This window comes from Pelmatolapia mariae, linkage group LG6 (assembly GCF_036321145.2).
Source record: "Pelmatolapia mariae isolate MD_Pm_ZW linkage group LG6, Pm_UMD_F_2, whole genome shotgun sequence".
NCBI lineage: Eukaryota > Metazoa > Chordata > Actinopteri > Cichliformes > Cichlidae > Pelmatolapia > Pelmatolapia mariae.
This window is the reverse complement of record NC_086232.1, coordinates 13,612,343-13,627,837: the sequence shown is the minus strand read 5'-3', so window position 1 is coordinate 13,627,837 and position 15,495 is coordinate 13,612,343. Positions and strand designations below refer to the sequence as shown.

General features: G+C 38.8%; 1 long non-coding RNA gene across 1 annotated transcript; it reads right to left on the bottom strand.

Moving 5' to 3' along the window:
- Positions 1-1,340: 1,340 nt before the first annotated feature.
- Positions 1,341-9,845, bottom strand: LOC134628991 (uncharacterized). Its single transcript, XR_010094039.1, has 2 exons — positions 9,645-9,845; positions 1,341-7,922 (listed from the first exon to the last, which is right to left on the bottom strand). It is a non-coding gene; the product is annotated as an uncharacterized LOC134628991 (long non-coding RNA).
- Between the last annotated feature and the right edge of the window lie 5,650 nt (positions 9,846-15,495).

Below are 15,495 nucleotides of genomic sequence, written 5' to 3'. Positions count from 1 at the left end.
TCTTGTTTATTTCATTTTTGTGCAAAATAATAACCGTTGCTGCTCAAATTCCTGTCTCCAGCCATTTCATTCCGTTTTCGCCTCGCTTTCTATTGTAGCCCTGCCGAACCTAGCAACTGGTCCGTAGTTTGGCTGTCCTAAACTATTTTAAATTTTTGGGTTTGTATAATATTGGGTTTGGTGTAAAATTAAAGTGGGAACTATTTATTAATATGAAAATGTTAAATGTATTTATGTATTTATTTATTCTAGTTGATATATTGTATACTGTGGTGGAAGGTTGGGATTTAAGAATTTACCTGAGAGTGGAAGAATGGGTTAGTCTGTGACAGCTGAACATATTTAAGGCTGCCAGTTGTCATTAGAGGAGGATTTTGTGCTGTGAAGAAGCTCGATGATTTAATTGTTGTAAGGAGAGCTGTGTAGTAAATAAATACTTTTGTTCCACTACACTTGCCTTGGTCCATCTCATTGTGTTTCCAGCCGCTAAGGGCCGCCCTGTTACAAAGAGAAACAAATTAAGTTTGAGTGAAAATATACATTTTTGCACTCTCTGGTCAACTGACTCAGTGACTCAAATGACTCAAGAAACCCGATTCACTTTGGTGAGTGACTCATTAAAACTCGATTCAGTAAAAAGAATCGAATTTACCATCACTACTGTCGATCTGACAACTAGCCACTTAGGGGGTGGCTGTGGCTCAGGTGGTAGAGCAGATCCGCTACTGATTGGAAGGTTGGTGGTTCGATTCCTGGCTCCTCCAGTCTGCATGCCAAATATCCTTGGGCAAGATAGTAACCCCAAATTGCCCTCCGACGCGTTCATCAGAGTTTGAATGTGTGTGAATGCTTATTAGTTGCACTTGAGTTTAGAAGTACTTGTACGATTGGGTGAATTAGGCATGTTGTATAGAGCGCTTTGAGTACTCCAGGAGAGTAGAAAAGCGCTATATAAGAATCAGTCGATTTACATAAAAGAGACTTTTAGTCATTATAGCTCACAAAGTTTGCTTTGTTTGTGCTGTTCCACTGTCAAATTTCAAAAGCTCTTAAATAAGTAACGTTGGTGCTTTGCAAGGTGTTTCCACTTCATCTCATCTGCAAATGTAATGTCGATAAACAGCAGATCATTCTTGGCCTTGTCCTCTGTTCTGTTTTGCTCCGTTCTATTTTGCTTCTGGACACTTGCTTCAGTTCCCTCATCTCACCGTCATTCAGTTCAGTTGGTGTTATGCCTATATTTTGTGTCTCTAGAAATATTGTGTTACGTTGCTCTGAAAGGGTCAAAAAAGACACAAAAAGTGTCCGGGTTGGAAAAAGGAGACAAGGAGGCAAAAGAGTTAAATTAAAGAGTTTTATTAAGGTTACTATTAATAGCTCAACTAAAAGAGACAGACAAGCCGCCATCACCATGTAAGGAAACAAACAAAACTCAAGCGTTGGTAAACAAACTGAAAAGTCAAAAAAAAAAAAAAAAAAGAGTTTAGTCACCGAACGCAATTCACTAGCTCCAAACACGCAACTCACTAACTGCAACCACTCACATGGCACTCAGGCACCAGAGCTCACCTTTCTCTGGGCTTAAATACCTTTAATTGCTGATGTGAGTCAGCTGTACAAAAGAAAAAGGTGGCACCTAAGGCAGGAGAGCGGATCTGACGCAAAAGGTATTGTTTGGAGGCAGGTTGTTCAGGAGTGGCAGAAGCGGTGGGATTCAGGGAGTAAGGGCAGGCACTTGCATCATTTTAAGAAGGAGGTGGCAGGGTGTAGGTTGTATAGGGGTAATAGGAGAGAAGAGATGGTCATTACCAGGCTTAGACTGGGACATTGTGCATTAAATAAAACACTACAGATGATAGGAGAACATGGGACGGGGCTTTGTGGAGTGTGCCAGGAGGAGGAGGAGACGGTAGAGCATGTAATACTGCGGTGCAAGGGTTATGATGTGGAGAGGAAAGTTCTGCAGAATAGATTGAAGGAGTGGGGAATCGGGGAATTTAATCTGAAGAGTGTGTTGGAGGGTAGTAGGGCACAGGTGAGGGAATTGGTGGGGTTTTTGAAGGCTATAGGTGTTTATGAAAGAGTGCAAGGGTTTTTTTTTTTTTTTTTTTTGTCTGTTTGATTTGGATACAGATTGTAAGCTCACTGTCTGACCCATACTCCGGAACAGTAGGAGGCGGTAATGCTCCTTTACGTTGGTTGCCAACCGCCGTTAAACACAAAGAAGAAGAAGGCAGGAGAGCTGGTAAGACAGGCCCACACGGGCAACTTCAGGAGGAGGCTCTGCTAGTGCCGTAACATATTGCTGTTAATAATTCATGTGTTTTATATTCTATACAGTCAGACTTCATTGAAACGGTAAGATTGATCTTATTCACTGTTACGGGTTCGAAATTGAGGACGAGAGTAAAACAATGATGGTCCAGAAGAGGTCGGTCAAACAATTGATTTTAATGAATGCACGCAGCGTGGAGAGGTGTAAACTGCAAAACATCAGTTGTACATCTCTACCCAAAATACACTCTAGATTGCTTTTATAACATCAGGGTATTGTAACGCCCCCTCATGCGTTTACAAGCACATAATTTGCATGTAGAGAACATCCATGTATTTTAAGAGATAACTGCAGACACAGAAGTTCCCCATCCATCCAAATATGGTAAAGATCTCAGGCCTTTGAGGTCCCCATGGACTGGACATCCTTTCGTCACCTGTAACTAAGCAAACTCAAATACCACAAGAAGCTGAATACATTCAGGCCTTTACTCAGCTACTATTTTACTGTAACAATATACTCAGGCTCTGAGTTATGATATATATATATTAACTCAATCATTTTAAAGTAGTTATAACTGCACCTGTAATAAACATGTTAATATTTGATTATGATAACCCCTATAATATAACTTATAACATAATGCCGACAGCTTCAATAAACACTTTGATGAAATGATAATTAATGTAATGATAAGGATGCTGGTTATATACAGTTCAGCAGTAAACTAATTTCTTTAATTCTACAATTCCCTCTCTTGATGTCTCTCCAGAGACATCACCACACCAGTTCCTTGTGTCACTCCTCGACCCACTCTGTCACCTCTACATCCATTAATGGCCTCATGGGCCCCGCAACCACCATTCCCAGGTCCACTGCCTTCGCTCTGACCCTCTCTAGCCGTCCTCTGACTCAGCAAATCAGAAAACCACCTCATGTCCTCTAGGTGGTCCAGTAATAAAACACCAGCTCCCACTTGAAAACACTTCATACTTAAGTGGTCTCTGCTCCTTTTCTGGGTCCCTCTCTAGTGGAAATCTTCTCCTGTAAGGGATAGAAAACAAACAGCCTTTCTCTGCTACACCTCACTAACCTACTGTGTTCATCTAATGTTCCTTGAATTATTCAAAGTTGGTTGACAATATCATGTTCTGGGCTCTATCCATTATATTAACTTTACTTAATCTCAATACTCTTTATGTGTGTGAGCAACGCTTTTAGCTTTATTAAACACAGAGTAAAATACACACCATCCCCCTGTCAGCCTAAATCTCCGCTAAAAAGCACACTTCAAAGTTTTCTATCAGGATTTACGCCTCTTTTGGCCTCAAGCATATACATAACATGCAAAAGTTACTGTTAATGCCAGTTAGACAAGTTTCCATTATCTACAACATTTTGTTTCACCCGGCTCACCCTCACACATTTCCTGTTCACTTATTGCATATTTATCTTTAACACCTTTTACCTCAGCAGTTGCTAAGCAGAAACAAAGCAACATGTGGTCCACCTTTACCCTGTAAAATAAATCCATTTCATGTTTGTGTCTGTAAGCATGTTTTGCATTCATTCATTACACTCCACGCCATTCCTGCAAGTTAGGAGCTGTAAATTTAAAAGCTACATAAAGTCCAGGCCTTCGGCCTGGCCTATATTTAAATCATGTGTGTTTGTAAGCGTGCATGCAATTAACCTGCTATGTTCTCATCTTCCCTCAACATGTATCACCTGGACACTCTCACCAGTGAAGCTTAAACCCTTTTGGACGGAACATCAACTCTAAACAAGCACAGTTATGCATTGTGTCTGAAATAAACTCAACCTGTAAATAGAGACATCACTGTTATCACAAACATATTCAATACTATTAAAATTATACTGTACAACCTGTTATTAATGCAGTCATCATAAGGCACATTATATAATAGCAATAAAAATCTCTAAATCCCCAATCCCAACAGGTCCTGTTTTTAAATCTTCCCTGACTTTCCCTTCAAGTTCTGCTTTCTTAGTACAATAATTAGGTCCTCCTAATCCCATTACATCTGCCATATTGATTCCTTCATGTGTAAGTGTCAGATTTCGAGCATCTAAAACTTTACTCAGTCTCTGTTGTGCTAATGATGTCATAGTTAAAACCTGCAAATTCACATAAGCCACCACACTATGTGTAGTCAGAACTTTTAGTGAGTGTTCTCTCCCTACATGTGCTGTTCCCTATATTATTTTGGCCACCCCTGCTGCATGCTGTGCACATTTGGGGTGCCTTGCTTCTGTTGGACTCAACCTTATGTTAACCTACATAAGTACCTGTCTTAAGAGCGACCTCTGCACAGCTCAGACGCCAGTTGCAAGAGCTCTCTAACATTAGAATCATCAGCTGTGACTTATATAGTGTTATTTCGGTACTTTATACTTCACACATTTTGAATGTTGTTTATATGGGGAGTTCCTCTTTTTGTGTCTATATTTATTAATATGCCTTGTGCACTAAAACTTCCTGTTTTTCAGTCTGGCTGAGCACTTGTTTGTGAGTAAAAGGTGGCCTTGCTCTACCAGCCAGCCTTCATTATTAAAGTACATAAAACAAGATAATGAGCAGATTCATATTAAAAATATAACTTTTATTCCTAACACCAGTCCCCGTTTTTTTTTCATTTCTCCCCTGAGAAATGAACTAATTCCTAGTTTATGACATTTAAGTTTACTTCAATACATTCCCATTTAATTTTATTTATATAGCGCCAAATCACAACAAAAATTGCCTCAAGGGGCTTCATATATACAGAGAAAAACCCACCAATCTTGTGACCCCCTATTGAGCCAGCACTTTGGCAACAGTGTGAAGGAAAAACTCCCTTTTAACAGGAAGAAACCTCCAGCAGAACCATGCTCAGGTACGGGCAGCCATCTGCTGCGACCGCTCGGCGTCAGCTAACAGACACTTCTTTTAACAGAGAGACTTAATATTTAATAATCCACATTTCACTATTTTATTCTTTCGTTCATATTTGGATTCTGTATTATTCTTTATTTGTTATTATTTATATTCAGATTGTTTTTTGCTAGTCTTGGTTTGTTGTTGTCTGTTTGGGAGCTGACATAGTCTCTATGGATAAGCGTCTTTTATTGGGGTAGCATCAGGAGAAAAGCTCCAGAGAGGCATCTTCCATGTTAAACTCTAAAATATAACAAAAGATATCATGCTAAACAAACTAAACCTTTCGATTGGCCAACCCTATCTGTCTCCTCAACGGGTTGTATGTTTTCAATGTTTCCTTATTATTTTGTCATAAAATAAATCAACCAAATAACTTAAGCTGTGTGACAGCACCTTGCGTTTACGCCGGGCTGCGAGCTGCCCTGAAGCTACACCCCCTTTTACCCCATTTATTTCTCAATCTTAGTTTAAACTATTCCTGACCTTCTCCTTCTCTCGTCTGATCATCTCAAGCACGTCCTTTACCAAATTTGCTTCCTCTTTTCAAGCCCACATTTAATTACAAGCTCTAACACCTTTGCCCTATATTGCTGTCTCGACGTGTTTCCTGTCAACTTACCAAGATACCAAAGTTATTCTCAGAACTCAGAGCTGAGGTTCCCCTTTCCTAAGTCTGTATGTTCTACAAGAGAGCAAGTCGGTAAACAAGTTTATCATCACAAAGGTTGTTAGGTAAAGATCACGTAGACATTTGCTTAGTAACCCTAAAAGAGCACATTTCATGTAGCTAATCGCATATATTAAGACCCCCCTTTTTGTGACACATCTCATGTGTTACAAACTCAAAATCCTTCACTCAGGTTAGGGAATTAAAAGAAAAGTTAATCATATCATATTAGGTATAGTTGCTCCGGGCCTTCAAACCTGTGTTTAAAGAATGAAATCAAATTAATCATCATGTCAAAATCCCTTCTTGGCTCCATCCACAGCCTGCATCCTTGAAACGTCCTATAAACAAAAGCCTGTGTGTTAACCAGAACATCACCTTTTATACTCACTTTCTCCACTTATGATCCAACCTGTGTTATAAAACAAAACTTAAAACATAACAATTATCAGTCATGTGTCCAACCTTAGTCCAGTCTTTTGTCAGTGTCCAGTCGGTCCAACCTATGGTCTGCCTGGTCCGTCCATTCCCACACATTCACTCACACGCATTAACATCGGGTGTTGGTTGACTTCCGCACAAATAATCAGATTTACCACCTTCAGCAAACTCAGTTTATTTATATAATCATTTATTTTCTTTTTACTCGTTTCTTAAGAAAATAGTTCTTTATACTTTTGGACTGGATTGGCTCGCTGCAATCCTCTTAGACAGGGACCCACAATCTGACCCATTGTAATTCGGAAAAGGTCACCTTACTTTTTGTTTTCCTGAGACTATTGTCGGCGCCGTTATTCATTGTTGTCTTTTGCAGGCCTGCTTAGAACAAAAATGAGGAAAAAAGAGAGCTGAGTATTAGCTCATCAAAGTACAAAACAAAAACACCTGACAGGTTTTTTCTTTATAAGTGCACTGTTACAAAACCCCTTAAACATGTCCATGTTTATTAAAACTCCCTCTATTAAAATAAAAACAACAACCTCAAAAATCTTCAACAATCTTAAATTTCAGCCATAGAACACACCCAAAACGTAAAAAGCTACACCGTTTCGTACACAATATCCCCCTTTAAGCACTTTACCAAACTCACATTCAGCCTAAGATATAAACACGTTATAACCATGTGTCAACACTAATTTATAAACCTCTTAATCAAATTTGCACCTCTGAACCGTCTACTTCTCCTTGAAGGCCTCAATCACACACACACACAGCAAGCTCCTCTGTCATCACTCACATTAGCTCTCCAACTAATTTTCATACTCCGTCACAAGATAAATACATGTTTAAACCTTATCACATTATTCAATTATTTTCATTTTCTTTCTATACTAATCACTTGCTTTTATCAATCAGTGCAACAGCGCTCCTAAGTCACCCTTTTTAAACTACTCTAATCACTTCTCTTTTGTTTTTGTTTTTTTTTTTGTTTTGTTTTGTTTTTTCCATAACTCACTCCCTTGTCATACAGCTTCGTTTGAGTTATTCCACAACTCTATTTTATCCAAGTGTGTTTTAAATGTATTTTCTTCAACATTCACACTATTTTAACACTCATGAAATTAGCAAGCTCATTTAATTACATATGTTTATGTTCTTAGCCAGGTTTTAATCACTATCTATGCAGTAATCTTCATGAGCTTATCTCTGTAAGGTTAGTGCATTTTCTGTTTGTATGTGTGATTTTTATAAATGTTTCTTTGTGATCTTTGTGATCTTATAAATGTTTCTTTTGCAGTGTTTCAGACTCCTTTTGACAGGGTGTGTTTTCTCTCTCTGGCTCATCACTGGTCATTGTTAGTGGCATTTCCCCTTCGCCTGTACCCAGCGGCTTTACCCGTTGAAGTCCCGTCTCCTCCAGTGACTCCAAAGTCACTCCGGGACTTAGGTTCAAGCAATCGTGACTGCGCCTTGCCTTAGGTTGTCCCAGGGTTTCGAGGTGGGATCTTACCCGTCATGGGCTGTCCAGCCTTCCATGCTCGCCTGATACGGGGGCCAACTGGGCAAGGGTGTTATCAGGTCTGGGGGACACACTGGTTCTGGAAATTAAAGGAGTGTAAACTGCTTTCTTTATTTCATGTGTGTATTAAACTTTCCAACAATAATTTCACATGTAACAGTTTGTGTACGTGCGTTTTCACTTCATTAATGTACTTGTTAGTCCATGTATTTATTTCTCTCGGTCTGTCTCTTTTCTAAAACCTGTAATTAATATAATTTTATTACTTTATTACTTTTCTTAAAACATGCATTCGCTTCATCTTCTTAGAATTTAACTCGTCTGCCTATTTCTCTGGGTGATCCCCTGACATCATCAGTCACACACACACCTTCCTCTCACACACACAGCAGCACAGTATTTCCTGTTTCTCTTTCCTGTTTCTACAAATTAATCAAACCCTTGTTTTTTCATATTTACAGTCTACAAACCCTCTTTAGTTTTACTAAGTCTTGGTCTAAAAACAATACACCCTTATTTCATGCACCCTTTTAAATATTCCAAGTTTTTTTGCATTTGTCAGTTTTTGTGACATCATTCACCCAATACTCTCATAATCGTCTCACACACACTGCCTTTTCTCTCAACCTCCCACTTTTCACTCATTCTACTATAAACCTCCCTAGTGTTATTATTACTTATTTACTATTTGGTACAAATCACACAGAGTCACTCAAATCAAATACTGACAGCATTCACACAGTTAAAATCACTCAAAATACGCTTTCCTAAGGGTATTTTACAGGCATGCTTTTCAAACTCAGAAAGAGCAAATGAAATAAGAACAATTGAAACCTCTAATCCTTCTCACAGCACACGCATAACTGGAAAAATAAAACACCACAGCCTTTATTTCTGAAGAGAGGTTACTACTGAAAGTAATATATTAGTCTTAAGTATATACAATGCACTCCATATATATATATATATAACTCAAAACTCAGTCAATTACTATACATCCACTACAGCACTCAAAACTTTATTTATAACCCTCTAATAAACATAAATGGCGTCTTAAACACACTCATTCAACAATGTTTGCAGCAGTGCTTGTGAAACCAACTGTGGTTTAAGCAGTTCACAGCTTCTTAATTTGCATTTTATTGCTTTCTAGGACATTCTAGTCTCTAATTCCTCTGTTTTCATGTTACAGCGTCTGTCACCAGCTCACTAGCTGTATTCAGACCTCCCGTTTGACACACACAACCACACACTCCCCCTAAAAACCCACAAAAAACTATCCCTAAAAACACACACAAGAACCCTTAAAAAACTTCATTCATTTATTTATTATTATTTTAAACCCTTAAGATGTTGTGCTGTGTTTCCTCTGTGCCCGCTGCAACCTATATTAACATAAAGCCAAACTGTAAACAAGTCTGTCAAATCTAACTATTTATATATTATCGGACTAACCGAAAAACCACTTACAATCTTCTAAAGTCCTCCTTAACCCAACAAACATCAAACGACTTACACCTATATGTATCACTCAAAGTCAACCACAGTACCTGATAAACACCAAATGTAACTGTATATATTATCTCAAACTGAAACAAAACCCATCTAAAAATCCTAAAACATCTTAGTTTGACACCAAAAGAGACATCACTTACAGACATATGTATTAATTAAATTATCTCAAATTCAATTTCAGTTCTCAGAACCCAAATAACGGTCCTAAGTATCAACAGTTTATGTATCCTATCTCAAAACCCCGCAAAAGTCATACAGTCATGGCAAGAAATAAAACTTTACTTACAATATTGTCATAAACAAAACCAGCGTCTTAAATACAGCCATCAGCAATGTCTAGCAGTCTCTATAAACTTCCTCATACTCTATGCACCTCTCAGCTTCCTTATTTGCATTTCCACACACACACACAGTCTAAAAATAGTACCAGCCTTACTCACAGACTCCTCTGACACACAATTTTACCCATACGTCTTTATAATTACAACTGCAGTATTAGGCCTGACATTTTAAAACCTACACAATTTCGACAAATTTAAATTAACCCTCCAAGGGACAAACTCCAAGTTTTTTATTGTCAATAACCCAGTATCAGGTCCAACCTGTATCTGGTCTAATTGCTAAAGTTCCTAAGTCAATTTAAAAGCGTCCAACGCCCAAGGTCCAACCTTTGCTACCCAAAAAAGTGCAAACACCGTTCCAAACGGTCAACTGATCCAATCAGTAGCTATTTTGGACCGTCCTCAGTTGTCCACGATTGCCAATCGGACTATCCCTTCCAAAGGAAAATCCTGAGCGTCCCCAGGAAATTGGGAGCGTCACCTCCGAACAATGCACTTCTTAGAACATCCAACAGTTCCGTTCTACATAAATTTAATTATGTTTTTAAAGACATCCTATGAAACCACCAAACCGACTTTATTGATGTCCAAGCCCAGCTTTATATTCAATTATGACTGTATTACCATACACAGTTTCCAAATTACCTATAATCCTAAATTCAGTAGTCCAACTACTTTAAATTGTCTTTCCTTAGCAGTCCAACTGCATTTAAATCCTCGTAGCAGTCCAACTGCTTTTCCTTTAATCAGTACTGTCACTTAACCTTACATTATCATTACTTCAACTTCAATTCTCATGAGATTTTCACCAAAATCAAAACAGACCTTTACCAGTAATTTTCAGTGAGTAGACTTTCAATTTTGTCAGAACCAATTCAGCACTGTTTGGAAATAATTCAACAGGTAGTGCCTTACCTTTAAATAAGCCGGCTTATGTCAACTCACTTCGACCACTGACTCGTGTCTGCCTGTTTGAGCACCTTGGACCCTCTCGGTCTCAATCTCCAACTTTCTCCCTCTCTCAACCCTCGGCCAATGCACCAAATGTTACGGGTTCGAAATTGAGGACGAGAGTAAAACAATGATGGTCCAGAAGAGGTCGGTCAAACAATTGATTTTAATGAATGCACGCAGCGTGGAGAGGTGTAAACTGCAAAACATCAGTTGTACATCTCTACCCAAAATACACTCTAGATTGCTTTTATAACATCAGGGTATTGTAACGCCCCCTCATGCGTTTACAAGCACATAATTTGCATGTAGAGAACATCCATGTATTTTAAGAGATAACTGCAGACACAGAAGTTCCCCATCCATCCAAATATGGTAAAGATCTCAGGCCTTTGAGGTCCCCATGGACTGGACATCCTTTCGTCACCTGTAACTAAGCAAACTCAAATACCACAAGAAGCTGAATACATTCAGGCCTTTACTCAGCTACTATTTTACTGTAACAATATACTCAGGCTCTGAGTTATGATATATATATATTAACTCAATCATTTTAAAGTAGTTATAACTGCACCTGTAATAAACATGTTAATATTTGATTATGATAACCCCTATAATATAACTTATAACATAATGCCGACAGCTTCAATAAATGCTTTGATGAAATGATAATTAATGTAATGATAAGGATGCTGGTTATATACAGTTCAGCAGTAAACTAATTTCTTTAATTCTACATCACTTTTTGGGGATCCTGTTCTAACTCCTGTCACTGCTAGGATCTCCTTCCTCTATGATGGGTCATCAGATACTTTTTCTTACTGTGGACCCATTGTAATTTTTTATAGTAGATAGTAAATAAAGAGAACTTTTCTGTCATTTAGTTGTTTATCTTTCACTTAATCACTTTGCTAAAGCATGAACAGCCATAAGAGAAGGTCATGCTGTAACACTTAAGAAACAGTTAAAAGTCCAAAATGTTTCTCTCCTGGCATTCAACAGCTGTCAAACGTTTTTGTAAACCTCAAAGTCATTTTCATTTTGTTATTTGACCTCCATCAGTTTCCAGTCTCTGTCCTTCTGATGGCCTTGTGAGGATTATCACCACCTCTGGTTTAACTCTCCTTGCCTCTGATGGCCCTCAGGCTTTTATTTGAGGCTTTGTCTTGTCTCGCCTGACATCTTCAAGTCTTCCTCAAGCCTTTTTGCAATCAGTTTCAATCTGTATCCTTCTCAGTAACTTCTCCTCCCCATATTCTGTTAATATATTATGTCAGTCTGTGTCTTTAACGTTGAGCTGCAGCTAATGTCATATGACTTATTTTTCTTAGAGGTGTTTGTCCCTGCCACGGTATGACTCGTCTTTTTAGTGGGGACTCCACTTTGCTCTGTAACTTCATCAGAGTTCAATCAACAGCTGCTTCCTTCTTCCTTACATCTTTTCCTTTCTTTTCAACTCTTGTCAGTCACTCAATGTTTAAATTCTTAGTATTTTTTAAAAACTGCTTCTCAGGTGGGGTATCAGCCCCTCAGGTCACACTTTTGGAATAGGTGCTGCTATTTCTGCAACCAGATTTCCTCATCCAATCTTTAATAACTGAGCTGCTGGTCATCATCAAGCTATTTGGCGTACATCAGTTTTGACTCTGATGTCATCTTTTTACCTCAAAAAAGTCCTGATAAGCCATGACATAGAGCTGGTGGTGGTAACAAACTCTTTTCCATTTATATCCACATTTCTGTTCGTCTTTACAAAAACTTTGTTCTCTAAACTTTGTATAATAGCCTCTCCTGGCCTCCAATTACCTCTGAGCCTTATTATAGGCTCTCTTCTTATCTCTCATTATGGACTGATAGCTCTCAAGCCTTTGTTTCATTGCTGACTTCATTAATATATTCCAGTCATTTTCTTGCCCACCTTGTGTGAGCTAATCAGCTCCCATTCAATATACTTTAAATCTCGTTGCTCTTCTGTCATCCTGCCGGTCAGACTCTCCTTTGTGTAACCTTTGTCTCACCGCTTTCCCTCAGAGCTCCATCCAAGCCTCCATCTTCATCTCTGGGGGAGTCCCATCCTAAATCCTACCACTGCTGCGATCCTGTTGTGATTTGATGGGTCATTGGCATTTAATCATCAAACTGCGTATCTCTGTATGTTTGCCTCAATAAATGTCTTGCTGATGCTTTGGTTTATTTTGTTTAGCTTAAGTACAAATTTCAAATTTCTAGTTTAGTTATTTCATTTCAGATTCTGGTGTTTGCACGTGGTGGGCATTGTGTTTAAACAATGTCAACCTTTGGTTATAATGGACGATAACCAATATCCACTGGTAGTTTCATCATTTTAAACAAACCAGCAAAAGTGCACAGTCCTTTAAATCCATGCAACAAGGTTTCTAGAGACCATCTAAAGCAGAGTTGGGCAATTAATTTAACATGACAAACTAGATCGCATCACTAAGATGAACTCAGTTCTGTTCAATATTAATTTGATATTTTTTCAAAGTGTTGGTGAGAGTAGAGGCCACAGTTAGGCAATTAAAAGATAAAACAGGCAGTGTTAACCAATATTCACCCAAATAACTGTGAACAACATTTGCACATTGTTATTACATTTCAAAGACTTAACTTTTTACTAAGTGTTGTGACTAATTTTATATAGAGCCTTTTGTCAACCCTCACTGAGCCAGCAAGGGTTCAGCTGATGTTTTCCACCTATTTGACTAGAGCTCAAAGCCTTTCCACTACCAGGCCAGCTCACCTGAGTGTCATCAACCCTGTGAGCTACAGTATAAATGGACCAGCTATGGTATATTATCTGCCTCTCAAGAGTGGTAACCAGACTCAGTTGTACATGTACAATAACAATAATGGGCTATTCTATTGTACTTGAAAGATTGAAAGATTGCCACCCTTGGGAGGAAGCTCATTTCCACCACTTGTATCCACAATCTCGTTCTTTTGATCACAACCCACAGCCCGTGACCATAGGTGAGGGTAGGGATGTAGCTCGACCAATATAGTGATATGATCTGGTGCAGAGTCCGCATCACTGCACCAATCCATTTGTCGATCTCCCGCTCCCTACACTCGTGAACACGACCATGATATACAAAAACACTTCTCCACTTGGGGCAGGAACTCGTCCCTGACCTGGAGTGGGCACTCCACCCTTTTCCAGTTGCAGACCATGGCCTCAGATTTGGAGGTGCCGATTCTCATTCCCAGTGCTTTGCACTCAGCTGCAAACCACTCCAGTGTGAGCTGGAGGCCGTCACCTGATGAAGCCAATAGAACCACAACATCTGTTTCCCAAGGCGCAGGAAACAGACCCACTCAAAACCCCAACGTACAGGGAGCAAGCCGAGGAGATACTCAGATAAACACCCCAGCCCACCGCCTTTCATTATTGCAATAAGATCATGATGATGTAGGCATTTGATTACTAAAGGGAGGTGTTGAAAGAAGAAGAATTTATTCAAAAAGTAAGTTCAGGGCTCAAAACACAAGTGTACTTTTTTTTCTTAGTCCTGCTGTGAAAATATACAGTTGAGACATCAGGTCATACACCAACATCAAATTCTTTCCTTTTTGTTACTATATTTTACCTTTTCAACTGTGTAAAGTACAAAACAAAGTTTTTAATTAAATTGTGACCATGTGCATCTTGTTTCTCTACCTGATTAGTTCTTTTATAATGTGAGAAAAACAAAATACAGTACACAGGCAACAGATTTATTCAATAAAACAGACAAAACATGATCCAGCACTAAATGCTATATAATACAATATGTAAATTACTTTTTCCAAAAACATTTGCTTCAGTTGCATGCTGTGTGAAAAGCTCTGCTGGTTTTAAATGTGAATACTGGACAGAGAGAGAGGTGGTGTTTATGGTGTCCAAGATAACAGGACCTATAGCTTCTCGTGCCAGTGAAGGCTGCTCAGTCTGAGCAATTCAGGTGAACCTTGGAAATGACCAGAAATCTTCATTTTCTGATCTTTGGTGTCAGCAGACCCAGGTCGAAGTGGTTAGGGATTCATTTCCCAAACTGACTCTCTAGTCAGAGTTTCCAGAACATACGGCTCTGTCTCTACACATCCAGCAGAGCGCATGCTGTGTATGTCTAATTTTAAGATTTACTTTTTTAACAGTCAGATTACTTTCATAATTGCTTTGTATGTCAGAGGGAAAAAAATGGATTTTAATGAAGCTTAAAAGACGAGATATAAGTGATACGTCTGCAAATCTGCATATTCACTGTGAACCCACTGTTTGTTAAATTTATCTTGTGTTTTTGTTTTATTGTTCTTCATTTTGTCATTTTTCCATTATGTGTTTTATCCTATTGTAAAGTGTCATTGGGTGTCTTGAAAGGCGCTTTATGAATAAAATATGTTATTATTATTATTATTATTATTATTATGTGAGGGTCTTTCTATCCTAGTAGTTTCAGCATCTGAACAGACTATAACCAGTCAAGGGCTGACTTACAAAACTCTTGTTCTTACTTTTTCCCTAGTGCCCTGTTAAAAAGGTGTAACGCTCCATACTTACTCACATTATGTAAGGTCAGTTGACGAAATATTGTGCAGAGGGATACATGGGAACCTCCCCAGGAAGCAGACCTGACCTTCTCCTCTCGGCCGGGCTTCCTGTTTGGTGATTTTAGGACACTCACTTTCACTGAAGGCATAGCTGTTATAACAAAACGAGTGGATGCAGTGCTGGAAAAAAAACAGCCTTCACTGCCAGCATTGTTCTCTGCAACAGAAAAGCAAAGCAGGAAACTCAGAGCCCATTTCCTTTCCAGCCACCTTTGGACTTCATATTTGATCATTTTC